At 33.3% G+C, this 12,952-nt stretch overlaps 1 protein-coding gene and 1 long non-coding RNA gene across 8 annotated transcripts in view; both read right to left on the reverse strand.

The window, feature by feature from the left end:
- Positions 1-12,952, reverse strand: part of by (focal adhesion protein tensin) — a 572,440-nt gene that overhangs the window by 358,218 nt on the left and 201,270 nt on the right. The gene's annotated exons all lie outside the window — the stretch shown is intronic.
- LOC141456542 (uncharacterized) overlaps positions 1-12,952 on the reverse strand; it is a 36,377-nt gene that overhangs the window by 10,881 nt on the left and 12,544 nt on the right. Inside the window, exon 2 of the long non-coding RNA XR_012459848.1 lies at positions 12,733-12,807. This is a non-coding gene — a long non-coding RNA (uncharacterized lncRNA). The remainder of the gene's footprint in view (positions 1-12,732; positions 12,808-12,952) is intronic.

Consider the following 12,952-nt stretch of genomic DNA (forward strand, 5'->3'; position numbering starts at 1 on the left):
TGAGTAAAGTGAAGTCTTAAAATGAACACCCTGTGTATATTTTACATATCTGGCAGATCCAATAATTATGGGTTTGGTTTTAGAAATATTAAACATTACTTTTTCTACCCCCATGCATTAATAATTAAAAATTGACCACACATCAAAATTAACTTTTCTAATACTCTGTTTTTAATTCAATCTACATAGAGGCTATATTTGCAGTACTCAAAAGAAGTAAGAAAAATGTTGCTTCATGCAACTGGAGAACAAAAGAGAACCAAAAAAAAAAGAAGAAAGATGGTAGACTGGAGAATGGAGAAGATTTCGTATTGTACGTGATATTTACTGTGTGTGACTAATGGAATACATGTGGCAGTGTTATTTGCTTGGAATAACAGTTGGGGTGGAGAAGAGTGGCAAGCTCACAATTTTCTCGTAATCACAGTGTTGCAGGCTACACTCTAGAACAGAAAGAAAGAGAGAGGAGAGAAAAAAAGAACAAAAATGGAAATACTCCGACCGACACGGACAACACCAGAACATTTCGAACATCCGGGAAATAAGATGCCATGTACACGTTCCGTTCATTTTTTTTTTTTTTCCTGATTCAGCAATCTAAATCCTAAACAATCAGGAACCCATAAAGAGCTTCCTCAACACCGTACCAGTCCAAGTTCAACAGAAGAGGCAACTAAAGTGGTTGCACGCCCACCGTGGGTGAAGTTTTCCTTGCTAAGGAAAACTCCCAGTAAACCCATCATCCTGGTGACTTATTACTTTAGTGGCAGAGCACTTAGACAACGGCCCCAGCAATTCCTGCCGTCCATTATATTAGTCCCGGCAAGCGTTAAGAGGAGACAAACTTAGACTTCTAATTTTCTCTGTTCATCTCTCTCTTCAATCTTCAAATTCTCTTTTTTTTAAAAAAAATAGAGAGCCGTGCAACCTGGTTGTCCGAGAAAATGACGTCTCTGGATTTAAGTACTTCCGATTTTTTTTTGTTTTCAAATCATCAGAACATACTTTATTATTTTGCAAGTAGCGCTTACAGCACATTAGGCTTAACTAAGTCCGGGAATAGCCCTGAACACTCCTGGAGAATCCCGTACCCTATAACGGAGCCATCATGTTCGAAACAAAAAGCCTTTAACGTCTTAGAAAAGATTCAAGTGGTACAGTTGGATTTCATCGTAATAATTATTCTCAAGAAATTTTTTACAATTAAGAACACAAGTAACAATTCCAAGTTCAAAAAAACTTTATAAAACAATGAATACTTTAAAAAAAAAAAAAATTGTACAAAACACAATGAAGCTCCACTTTTTTTAAAAAAAATCTTATTAACAAAGTCGTGTAAATTGAAATTTTAAGTTTTAATAAACAGTAACATTCTTTTATCTTACTTTCAGCATAAAATGACGATTTAGTGGAATTTTTAGGTAGTACTTTTTTATGGCTGTTTTGTTCCATAAAAAACACTTGTTTTAGATTAAATAAAGTTATGTCATCCAAGTTATACGACTATTTATGCAAACAGGTTTATTTTTATTTATTTTTTTTGGTTTATTTTTTCTTATATGTTACTAAAAATTTTATAAGTTACTTTAAAAATGAATTTAGAAGGCCACAAAATACTTATTAATAAAAAAAACGTAAAGTGCATAAAATTTTCAATTAAACGTTTTCTTAAAAAAATAAATAAATAAATAAATAATGGTCTGCAGACAATTTTTTAAATGTATTTCGCTCTTTCAAACCTAAAGTAAAGGCTAAATTTTTATAATACAAACAAGTTGTTTTGATATAATCTAATTTCATATTGAAATTTTGGAGAAACACAATAAAATTGGTAATATCGATGGAACAACTTTGTCCAATGTTAATTCCCTGGAGTTAACCTCAACTAAATATTACATTTGAAATGTGTTTAGCAACGATCCTTTATCCAATAAATTTTTCAGTTATGCTCTCAAACAGTCGCGAACATAATTTTTAATACTAGATTTTCCTGACAGAAGATATCACTATTTGAATTTCCTGATGAGAAAACCAATTTTTAATCAACACCGTTCATGGAAACTACTTCCATGCACTAAATAGGAAGTAAAACAAATTAATAATGCAAGCAATAAGAAATAGGAAGTTCCTGAGAATGTAAAATGCACTGTTTTTAACAAATGTTAAACCTTCTAGAATTACTTCTAGAATATAAAATAAGTCGAAAACAAAGAAGGCACATATTAACGCGAGAGAAGTGTTACTTTATCGCATGTTAATGTTGTGTCTGGCAAGAAGGTAACCAAGCAACCGTCCAACCACAACGCCCTCTGGTGAATAGTTACAGTTGAACAGGCGAGACCATTATCACAATCGTGGGTGTGCCTCACTTACACTTCGCCAAAGGCTTACTTACACACTCCCGTGTTTTACAAGAACAACTTTGACCTGGAAGCGGGCGGGGGCCCACCTATTCACAATGTAGTTTTTTTTGGGGGGGGTTCCTACTTTTCATCTTGTTATTATTGCTGTAAAACAACTAAATAACCAATTTCAGAAACTAGGGTCACATAAATCAAGAAGGGAAAATTCACTTAACCAAACTCTTCTTCAATTCAGTAAGACTGACTGAATACGACTGGCTAATTCACAACCTCCACCATTCTCTCTCTTGTGGACCAGCGCTAAGTAGAATCGTATAAATCTCAAGTTTCCTGACACTAAGATTATGTTTAATGGCCGTAGATGAACTTGGCGAAGAGTAATGATAAATACATTTGGCCCTTTTTCCTTGCCATTCAAGAGGACAGGGTTGTTCACCACTTTCAAGAAAAAGGGATTGTTATTCTTAGATCAAAACTATGGCGAGAAATAGCTGCGCTCTCTTTTCTTACTCCCTTCATTTCCGGGCCTTTAGTGGGCTGTCTTCCCCTAGTTGATTATGTCAGACAGAAGGAGAGGAAACGTCTCATAAATTTAAATTGATTGCACTATAATCATTTGTTAGTGTTATGAGGCCACAAAAATTTGCAGACTTCAGGAGACAATAAGCGGAAGCTAGTGGTAAGAAGAAAACCTTTCGACCTTGTAAAAGGGCGAACTTTATTCGTCGTACCAGAAGTACTACTAGGGCCATCGCAATACGCCCTTTTTATTCACTGGAAAAGGGTGCTTAACCAGAGCTCTTGTGTAAACATAGTCTAAGAGGTGGAGAGCCGTGAACTCGCCCTATTTGCTGGTGGGCTTCGCAATCTAAAAAAGAAGGAAATTCGCACTTACACCTGCTACTAAGGGGCAAAGGGGGAAATTTATCCTAATTTCCATACAGCGAGGGCAACAATAATACAGTGAGGTAACAACAACTATGACGAATCATTTTGTACCTAATGTAATTTGACTGATAATTCATTGCAAAAAAAAAATGAAATCGAACCATCATGTAATGTTAAAAGGAAAAATAATGATTAAAAAAAAAAAGAAGAAGAAAATCGTCTTGGTGAAGATATATTGTTTTCTTTTCGAAAACAACCTCAGAACCGAGTAAACAACAATCCAAGAATGGAATGAGAGAAAATAAAGTTAAATAAATGTATCTTTTGCTTTGATACAATGTACTACACAAAGAACTACTGTTATGATAGAACTAGATAAGAGAGTGTACACATTGGTTACTACAGCTTTGGTAAACTGTACTGGTGTGTGCTGAAATGAGGGGAAATAACACAAGAGGTTAACCTAGATAACCTAGATGTCACCATTGTGTGTTAATATATGTGAGAAAATATGTACAAACAAAACATTGGTGGCTCTTAGGATGGATTTAGTTATTATAAACTAGATATTTAGCCAGAATTTCCAACATTAGCAAAATTTTACACCAAGATCATTTGGACAAAGACTAATTTCACAATTTTGAATTTTTGAAAAATATTGTTAACAGAATCTATTATATTTTCAATGAAGGCAAACAAATGTAACGCGATATTTTCTTATCACTTTTTTTACTTTTTACTTCCACTTTATTTAAAGATACTGTAGGAAACTACCCCGAGAGATTTTCAAAAATCAATATAAACCAAAAAGTTAGATCTAAAACACGTTATACACAAAAGTTCAAATGAAAATCTTAGGAAAAGCTTAGAAAATAAAAGAAAACTTAGAAATCGGTAGAAGACTTTGATTTTATTTAAGATTAAAAGAAATTTACAATGAAGTAAGTACCATTGCTTGATGCTTCCACCGCATTAATCTAATCATGGAGTAATTAATATTCATGCCCTGAACCTTGAAAAGCCATATAGGACCAGTGAATATCCAAAAAATTAAGTTTGGGGATCAAAAAAAAGGAAGAGAACATCAAATTAGGCTAGCCAATCCCACGAAATTAAAAAACGTTAACCACATTATTTTCAATTCTCAGGTAAAGACCACAAAAGATCAGGAGCGTCATAAAAAAAAAAAAAGGAGTTACTTGATCAGGTCATGTAAGTGGTCAGTCTAGGATGGTTCAACCATGAATTGCTTAACGTTTACTCAAACGAGAGATTTCGTGGATCTCGGCCAAGAGGAAGTATTGAAGGATTGGCCATGGCAAGAGAACATCATGAGACAGCGCATGCCATGTGAAGGAAAATAGTACAAAACTGGAACTATGCCAAACGTCTTTGGCTTCGATAAAAAGGAATTATAGGCAGCTTTGTCATATCTCACGCCCAACGAAAGAAATAACTTAGTACTTCAAATTCCCTAACTGAGATAAGAAAAATAAACTCATAGAAATGAATAGGCAAAAGGTTAGGTGTAGCTAGAGCAAGAGTGCAACGGCACCTGTTCAGAGAAATGCTTCACACCAAATCAAATTGCCGGAAGGGATCTCTACACGAGCATAATTACAAAGAAAGAAGTGATCATAAATTTCTGACTGGGATAGGCCAAGTTAATCTGGATAGCCTTTAGGCCACACGTGTTCATTTTTTCACACACGTGTTATTTTGTTTTCTCAGTTTATTTAAACAAGCCCGAAATAAGAATAAAATTAAAACATATTTATTATTTAAAACATTATTTTATGATAAGAATGCTCTTATCAAAAAAGTCATAAAATGACATATTTTTTTTTAATTATTTCCTGGAGTTTTTGGAAACAGAAATAAAAATAACTTCGTTCTTTTTTTAAGATGACGAACGAACGACTGTGACTGTAGTTATGTAAATACCATAAAGATTTAAAAAATATTTCAGCTATACAAATACTTAAATGTATATAAAAATCTGACTTCATTTACTACAGAAAAGGTACAGCAGTAAATTTTGAAATTGTTAACGAAACACGATGACACGATTAATTTTTAAAAGTGCCATTTTAGAACGTCTAAGCCAATGATTCTCAACCATTGTGCCGCGGCCGCGAAATTTTTGAAGTGTGCCGCCAAATTTTAGAAATGCAAACAATAAAAATTATAAAGCTTTATTACGAGTAAAGAAAAATACTTATATCTATGTAGATATATGTTAAAATTATTTTATATTGAAAATAAACTACTTTACACAGTGTATTATGGATAAGTAAAATACTTTTAAACTTATCTTATTGTTAGTGTACCGCCAAGTTTTGAAACTGTTTAGAAGAGTGCCGCGACAAAAGAAAAAAGGTTGAGAATCACTGATCTAAGCATTGGATTTATAAAATAAAAAATCGTTAAGGACATTTTTGTGAAAATTTGAAAAATATATTAAAAGAAAGATGAATGCTACGATAATTGAGAAACTCGATACTTGCAGAAAAACCAAATCGTGGAAAAATCAATCGCTTCAAAAAGTGTAGACACATACACGTTCAGCAGACGGTTTTCGCTACCAGTGAGGCCAGTGAGGCGTAAGAAAGCTTAGGCAAAAGAAAGAACGTGATTGAAATAGAAAGAAAAGAACAAAAAAAAAGCTCTGAGAAATCGATATTTGAAATGATACAGAAAATGGGATCTCGTAGTTCAGGTTAGAGGAGTGTTATGGTTTGTTAAGATTCTATAAAGTAGAAGATAAGAGGTACGAGTATTTTGGACGGATCGATGTAATGCAAAAATATTCTGTACCTCGGAAGGAAAAGGCACCATGTCCATTTTTTTCGATTTTCAGATTTTGGCATCATTTTACAAATTTTTTGTTGCTCTTTCTACAGGTGTAAAGCACTATGGCCTATGTTTACTATTAAGCGATTTATGTATTTTTAAAAAGCGCTATGATACTTCATTGCTTAAGGGTAAAAGGCACTATATGGGCATACATTTTTTTCACAATGGAGATCAAAGTAAAATATTTTAAAATATGGGAGTTAAAGTGGCCATACCAACTATAATAATTATGGTGAGAAGTACAGGAAAGAGTACAACCGGAAAAGTGGAACAAAAAATGAATTTGGAAAAATATCTTCATTTGGCTCCCCTGTAAAATTTAATTTTTGTGACATGGTGCCTTTTCCCTCCGAGGTACAGTATTATATAAGAAAAAGAAAAAAAAACTTCAATCTGGAATACAGAAACGCCAGAGAGATAAATAAGAACACCGAGAGAAGAATTGAGATAAAGATTAGGATTTAGAAAGCAAATTGTTTCTATTTCCAGTTTGAACAGTTAAGATGTACAACATCTTCCATACGCTGGTCCCAAGAAATTACTGAGGCAATCAATTAAATCCCTTTGGGGAAAGATACTAACAGTTCAACAGTTCTTCAGTTCAACTTGTAAAACCAATCTATCTTTCTTCTTTAATTTGTTTTTGGTGGCGTAAGTTCCACACGCACTTTTTGCGATACGCGGTACGGGAACATTATTAAATCTTTACATTGGGTCTTAACAACAATCTAGTTGGTAAAGTGATTTGATAAATGATTTTCAAACTTTTGTCTGAATGTTAAAAATATGAATTGAAAAAAAAAAATTATAATAATATTGGCCTATCAGAAGTAAAGTTTAACCTACAATTTGTCAATGTAGCGGAAGTTAAATAAATAAAGAATACAAAAAAAAAAAAAGACACGTGTATGTTATATAAATAATAAAGTAACAAAGTTAAAAGTTGATGATGTGGTTGATAGCAAGCGTTATAAAAATAAATATTTAAAAAAAGAAAAAAAAATTATTCATCTATTTTGAAGTACCGTTCTTCAGCATGTAGGAGTGGTCGGTCCGACGATGTATGTGGGTGTGTTTGGTATTTTCCTCTCGCTGGTCTTTTGTTATGTAAACATGGTCTCCGGATGTTGCACTAAATCTAATTAAGATTTCAATTTCAATTTGGCAAAATAAATTGCCCTAATTATTATTATATATATTTTTTTTTTTACGTTCAACAAAATACGTAATTAATTAGTATGGCATCTCGAAAGACATCCTTTTATTATGTTCATTATAGAGTAATTAATTACCGTTTTACTAACACAAAAGACATTCGAAGCAAAATCCGATCACACTTCAGGGGTACCGCGGCGCTCTTTAACAGTTAGCAGCCCTTTTCCCTTTAACGCGTGTTTTGGAGGGGGGGGCATTTGATCTCTTGCTTTAAGCTTTAAGCAGAAAGCTTTAAGTAAAGGTCAGGTGATGGAGAAGAATGTATTTTAAAGCTGGCCATCTCCAAACTAGACTCCCTCTACCCAGAGAGCTTGAATGGTGGTATCATCCAGATGTTGGAGGCGAGATATGTCCTCTTCGGTGGAATTGGAAGTGGTTTGTCCCCCCCCCCCCAAGATCTGCCGGCTCCCAAAACCTCAGCCATTGCTTTCCCAAGAGAGCCTAGGTGTTACCAGAATTGGTGGAATAGTTTAGCCTTCTTAGAACACAGCCAACTATTTTAATTTGGGGTCAACTTTGGAAGATCTTAAGAGACAGATTATATACGTGACACTACCTGAATAGCGGCTACCTCTCTCTTCCTAGAACTTTGCTGAAAAGCTTGGTTCCCTTTTAAAACGTCTGGGATGCATTGAAAGCCCCCTACCATCTAACCACCTTCTCTATCGAAAGTACATTTTGATAGAAATCGATTTTTTCGAGAAATATCTTCAATAAATGGTATATGTCCAGTCTCAAAGGCCTTCATATATTTTTCAACTCCTTAAGTTTAAATCCTCGATACATTCCCGTAACACTAGATCTCGCTCATCCGATCTCTATATTCCCTCTCACCGTACCTCATCCTTTGACAAGTCCTTCCTAATACGTGCTACCTCTCTCTGGAACTCCTTGCCATCATCTGTCCGCCATGCTCCTACCCTTTCCATCTTTAAATCCCTTCTATTCGTTATCTCCTTTCTATTCAGCTTCCTCCGAAATTCCAATAGTTTTAATTTATTTCCTTAATTTCTGCTGCTATTTTTATTTTCACTTTTTGTAAATACTTATTTATTTTCTTTTAATCACAGGCCAAACTATTAAGGCCTCTATTTGTACCCGTGTTTATTCTTAGGGGACAATTGTCCCAGAATAATAAATTTCTTTTCTATTTCTATTTCCGTGTGACGCCAGTATAATAGTACTATAGTGTGACGCCAATATAGTAGTACTATAGTGTGACGCCAGTATAGTAGTACTATAGTGTGACACCAGTATAGTACTATAGTATGACAATTGCAATTTAAAACAAAAAAGTGTTTAAAAAAACCTTCACACACATATCCTTTCCTTAGGCTAAAAGTATTTTAGATTAATGATTCAGATTATGAAGGCAGTTATTTACATTTTAAAAGATATTTACAACTGGGTAGTTAGTGGCCCACAGTTATGTATGCAAGGAATAGGGATCAGTTCTAATAATCTAAACGTTGTTGGTTAGACCGCACATAGCTCTTCCTAGAGCCGAGACCTCTCTCTCTCTCTCTCCCTCTCTGATAACTGGAGTTCCGGTTTTGTTCTATTTTACTATTCCTCTCTCTTTCCAATTTACTAACACTAACTTAATCCAAAATCCATTCAATGCAATAGACACAAACAGGACACACATACGCATACCAAATCGAACCCTATTTTCTTTTGGTTAATTAATGATAGATTTACAAAAACAAGTTATAATAACAACGACTACAGACTACAATTAGATTGATTCCATTGAATAAATATTGTTAATTCAGGACTATTTATTCGAGTTAATTGCTTGCCTCTTCTCATAACAGAATTTTAATTAAATACGAGAAAGGGTATCCACAGTGTTGGAAAATATCTTTGATTTAATCCATCACAGTGCACATGTTTATATTAGTATCCCTGATCGATTTCCAGCTTTCATCCCACATAGAGGTAGCGGTAATCAGTTTGGATGTAGAGATTTCGACTTCACTTCTGTTTTAGTCTCGCAATACTCTTAGCTGTGTAGCAACAGGACAGATTGAAAATTCGTTCAATTTTCCAAGATATTGGACACTCCCCCGTTAGCCTAATTTAGAACAAAAACCAGATTTTGAAACAATCTTAAGAGTGCTGCCTCTTAGCAGATAAGACAAACTTATGAACAAACTTATACAAACAATTGAGTGATGTCTTTTCAACGACTAAAATTTTGATAAGACCCTCTCTTCTTCCGTGGAGAAAAAGAATTTTTATTATTTTTTTTTAAGAATTTAAACTTTATTAGAAAGTTATTGGAAAAAGTACTCGTAAAGTAAGAAAAACTAGAAGTAGGTTAAGAAAAGACCAGAGGAGAGGAAATAAGTTCTACCACTTCTTGAAGATAACTGTGTATATAGGACGAACACTTTTCACCTACTTCAAGAAAAGAATCAAATAAAAAAAGTTTTCCCAAGGAGTTTTCTCTCGGTCCTTCCCTATATTTATATATATATATAAAGTTGTCAATGTATGATGGAAGTTCAAGATTTAATAATATAAGATGACCTATATGAAAAGCAATATGTCTTAATACGATTTATATTGTGCATTTAAAAAGAAAACTTCAACTGGGTTAAATTGAATGGGGAGGAAAATGTGACTAAGGCAGCAAAAAATGGGAGATTAAATTGAAATAATGAAGTTCTTATTATTATTGAAGGAAGGGAAAGGGACCCGCCAGAATAGGCCCTCTGGGTTGCGATGGTCGTCGGCTTTCTGGCCAACCTTCTTGGAATCTAATCTAAGAACCCTACCGACACTAAAAGATCGAGTTTCTTTTTTTTATCCAATTACTTTCGTAAATGGCAGAATTGCCAACTTGCAGTTTTTCCATTTGGTGATTTTTGAGGCCAAAGATTTTTACTATCACTTTAAGTTCTTTAAATTCTTAGTTTAAAAAATCTTGTGATAATGTAGCAAGAAATAGTCTTCTGCAAGTTTAAAGCCTCTTTCACTCTTATTGGTGTAGAAACTGAATGTAGTAGGTACATTAAAATGTGAGTGTTCCAATCACTTTACACTAAATAAATATTTGAAATTCATTAAGCTTAAGAAAAATCATAAATCATTTAAGATGAAAGATATACACACACAAACAGTATGGGCCAAAAATAAAATTAGCTCTGCCCACTACAGAAACGGAAAACGTGTAGGTTTGTTGTCTGTCTATTTATTTTTGTCTGCCTTCAAAAGTTTAAAAAGCCAGAAATAAACCAATCTAATTGTAGCCAGTTAACTAGTTACGACATATAGCCTAGTTTTATTTTTAAACAAAAGATCTTTGATAAATTCTATTTAAATATACGAATAAAGTTCAAATATACAAACAAAATGTTCACACACAAAAAAAAAAAAGACGTAGTTTTAGTGCCAAGCTTTTAAACATTGGGACTTTGATCATCTCAAGGACTTATACTTACTAATAATTGTAATTTATTTTAAATTGTGGGTGTTAACCTTAAAATGGTTGGTGTAACAGTCAGTACCTAAACAATCAGGACCAAAAGTCCACACCAACCTTGAAGGTTAATTCACAATGCACAATGTGTAACAAATTACAACTATAACAACAAGTATAAACTCAGATGATGTCCTAGACTCTAGATCGAAAGATTGGCATTAACTTAAATAAGGCAAAAATATATATTTGACTGCAATTGGCAATAAATCTAGCTTCTCTTTGGATTACTGAAATCAGTCACCAAAAAAGATAAACAGAACTATATATAAACATTCATAATGCAGCTGTAAGTACACTGAAGAATGAAGGATGCGTCAGTGACCTCAAATGTCGACGAATCTTAATTTAAAAATAATAATAACATTTATAATGTTACTAACAACTAGAATCAATTTTAGAATTTTTAAAAAATAATTATTACATGTTAGAAGAAGAGTATAATAAGCATGTTCAACGCTAAGACCAACTCCTCGTGTAGATCACATTTGTTACCAAATTTCGAAACTAGTAGAGCTAAGACAATATAGCTACGGCTCAAGGAGGAGGAGGGTTTGACTGTTGCAGTGGGTTTGTTGAAAACAGGAAATCCATTTTCTACTAACTACATTGTTCCTGTAACACTATCACTACCACGTGTTGTTGTTGTTGTTGGTGTTCGGGATGGAAGAAGAGAACTACCTAACAATCCCAACTAACCAACTGTCCTCCGTCTACTCTTACCCACTACTATTTGGAGATGGGAACTACCTAACCACAGCCAACCCATTACAAACAAACCATCTCTAAAGGTATAATGTATAAAGAGAGTTTGAGTTATATATTGAGTTAAGAGTTAGTTAGAATACATAAATATGAGTAGCAATTCCAGTGTACCTAAAGTCCACTCTGGAATTTATTATAGTTTCAACACTAAGTTTGTTACTTGCCCCCTCCCCTCCGAAAAGGAATTTACCAACTATTTCCACTACGTATGTTTTACAAATTCACTAAGTACATAAAAGCAAGAGAAATTAAATTAAACTAACTATGCACGAATTGAACTAGTAAATGTTTTGTTATTTAAACGAAAAGAATAATACATTTTTTCCCCCAAATTATCATTAATATTCAAATTAATAATCATTTTTTACAAAGTTTTCCGTAGCGTTGTAGATAAATGTGGACACGCTGGCAACATCAAGTGCTGCATGCATGTAATCTATGTTGTGATATGTTGTTGATATGTTGTGGAGAGGATATAGGCATGCAGCCTGAAACCTCCTTTTATATATATTTGTATAAAACATTTTAAATTGTAAATAAACATTTTCAAATTCAAATTCAATCATTTTTTAAATAATAGACATTACTCAAACGATTTAAGTAAATATCCTGTTGGATATTAAACAATGGTGTAGCTAATCATGAGAGGAAATTGTCCAACTCTATTAGTAACCTAAAAGATCAATGGGACCAAGGACGCTTCAGCAATCTTGAAGGGTTATCTGGTTATTGACAAGAAGGTTAGAGTTAATTGTGAAATCTGTTTATTCGGGATTTTGCTAGGTAGTGGACAAAAGATGGATCTTCAGCTCTGGATGGATTATGAGGTCTGGAATAGAAAGAAGGTTGATCGATTAAACGTCGGCAGATTCTGGAATACAAGGGTTTGTAGTGTGTTGCCTACATAAGTTTATCCAGATCAGAGAAGATGAACGTAGTCGTCTTTTTTTTTTATATATTCAGTTAACTGAGTTTGAAACGGTAATCTGATTGAAAGAGTCTAGATTTATGCGTTCCAGTTTTTTTCCAAAAACGTGTTCAGGTAACGAAGATTTTCATTTTAAATATCAAAACACAATAACGCCTTAACATAATAGTAAATTTTAAATGAAACCATTAAAAAATAATATAGATTAAAACAGTTCAAATTGATCTTACCAGTAGTTAAAGACTCTCAAAATTAAGTGTTTTCAGCATTGTTTAGGTTATATTGAAGATGGTTTTTATTCTCACCTGAAACAACAAAATTATATTACACACTGTTTGTATTTAATTACTTATTTATTTATCCATTTATTTATATTATAAATTAAGTGGAATTAATTTTAACTAGAAATGAAATTAGAATAAAGAAATGAGAATACTCCATGACGGTGGT

The sequence above is a fragment of the Rhodnius prolixus genome, unplaced genomic scaffold (genome assembly GCF_049639745.1).
Source record: "Rhodnius prolixus isolate KJV_2025 unplaced genomic scaffold, Rpr scaffold_4, whole genome shotgun sequence".
In the NCBI taxonomy this organism is placed as follows: Eukaryota; Metazoa; Arthropoda; class Insecta; order Hemiptera; family Reduviidae; genus Rhodnius; species Rhodnius prolixus.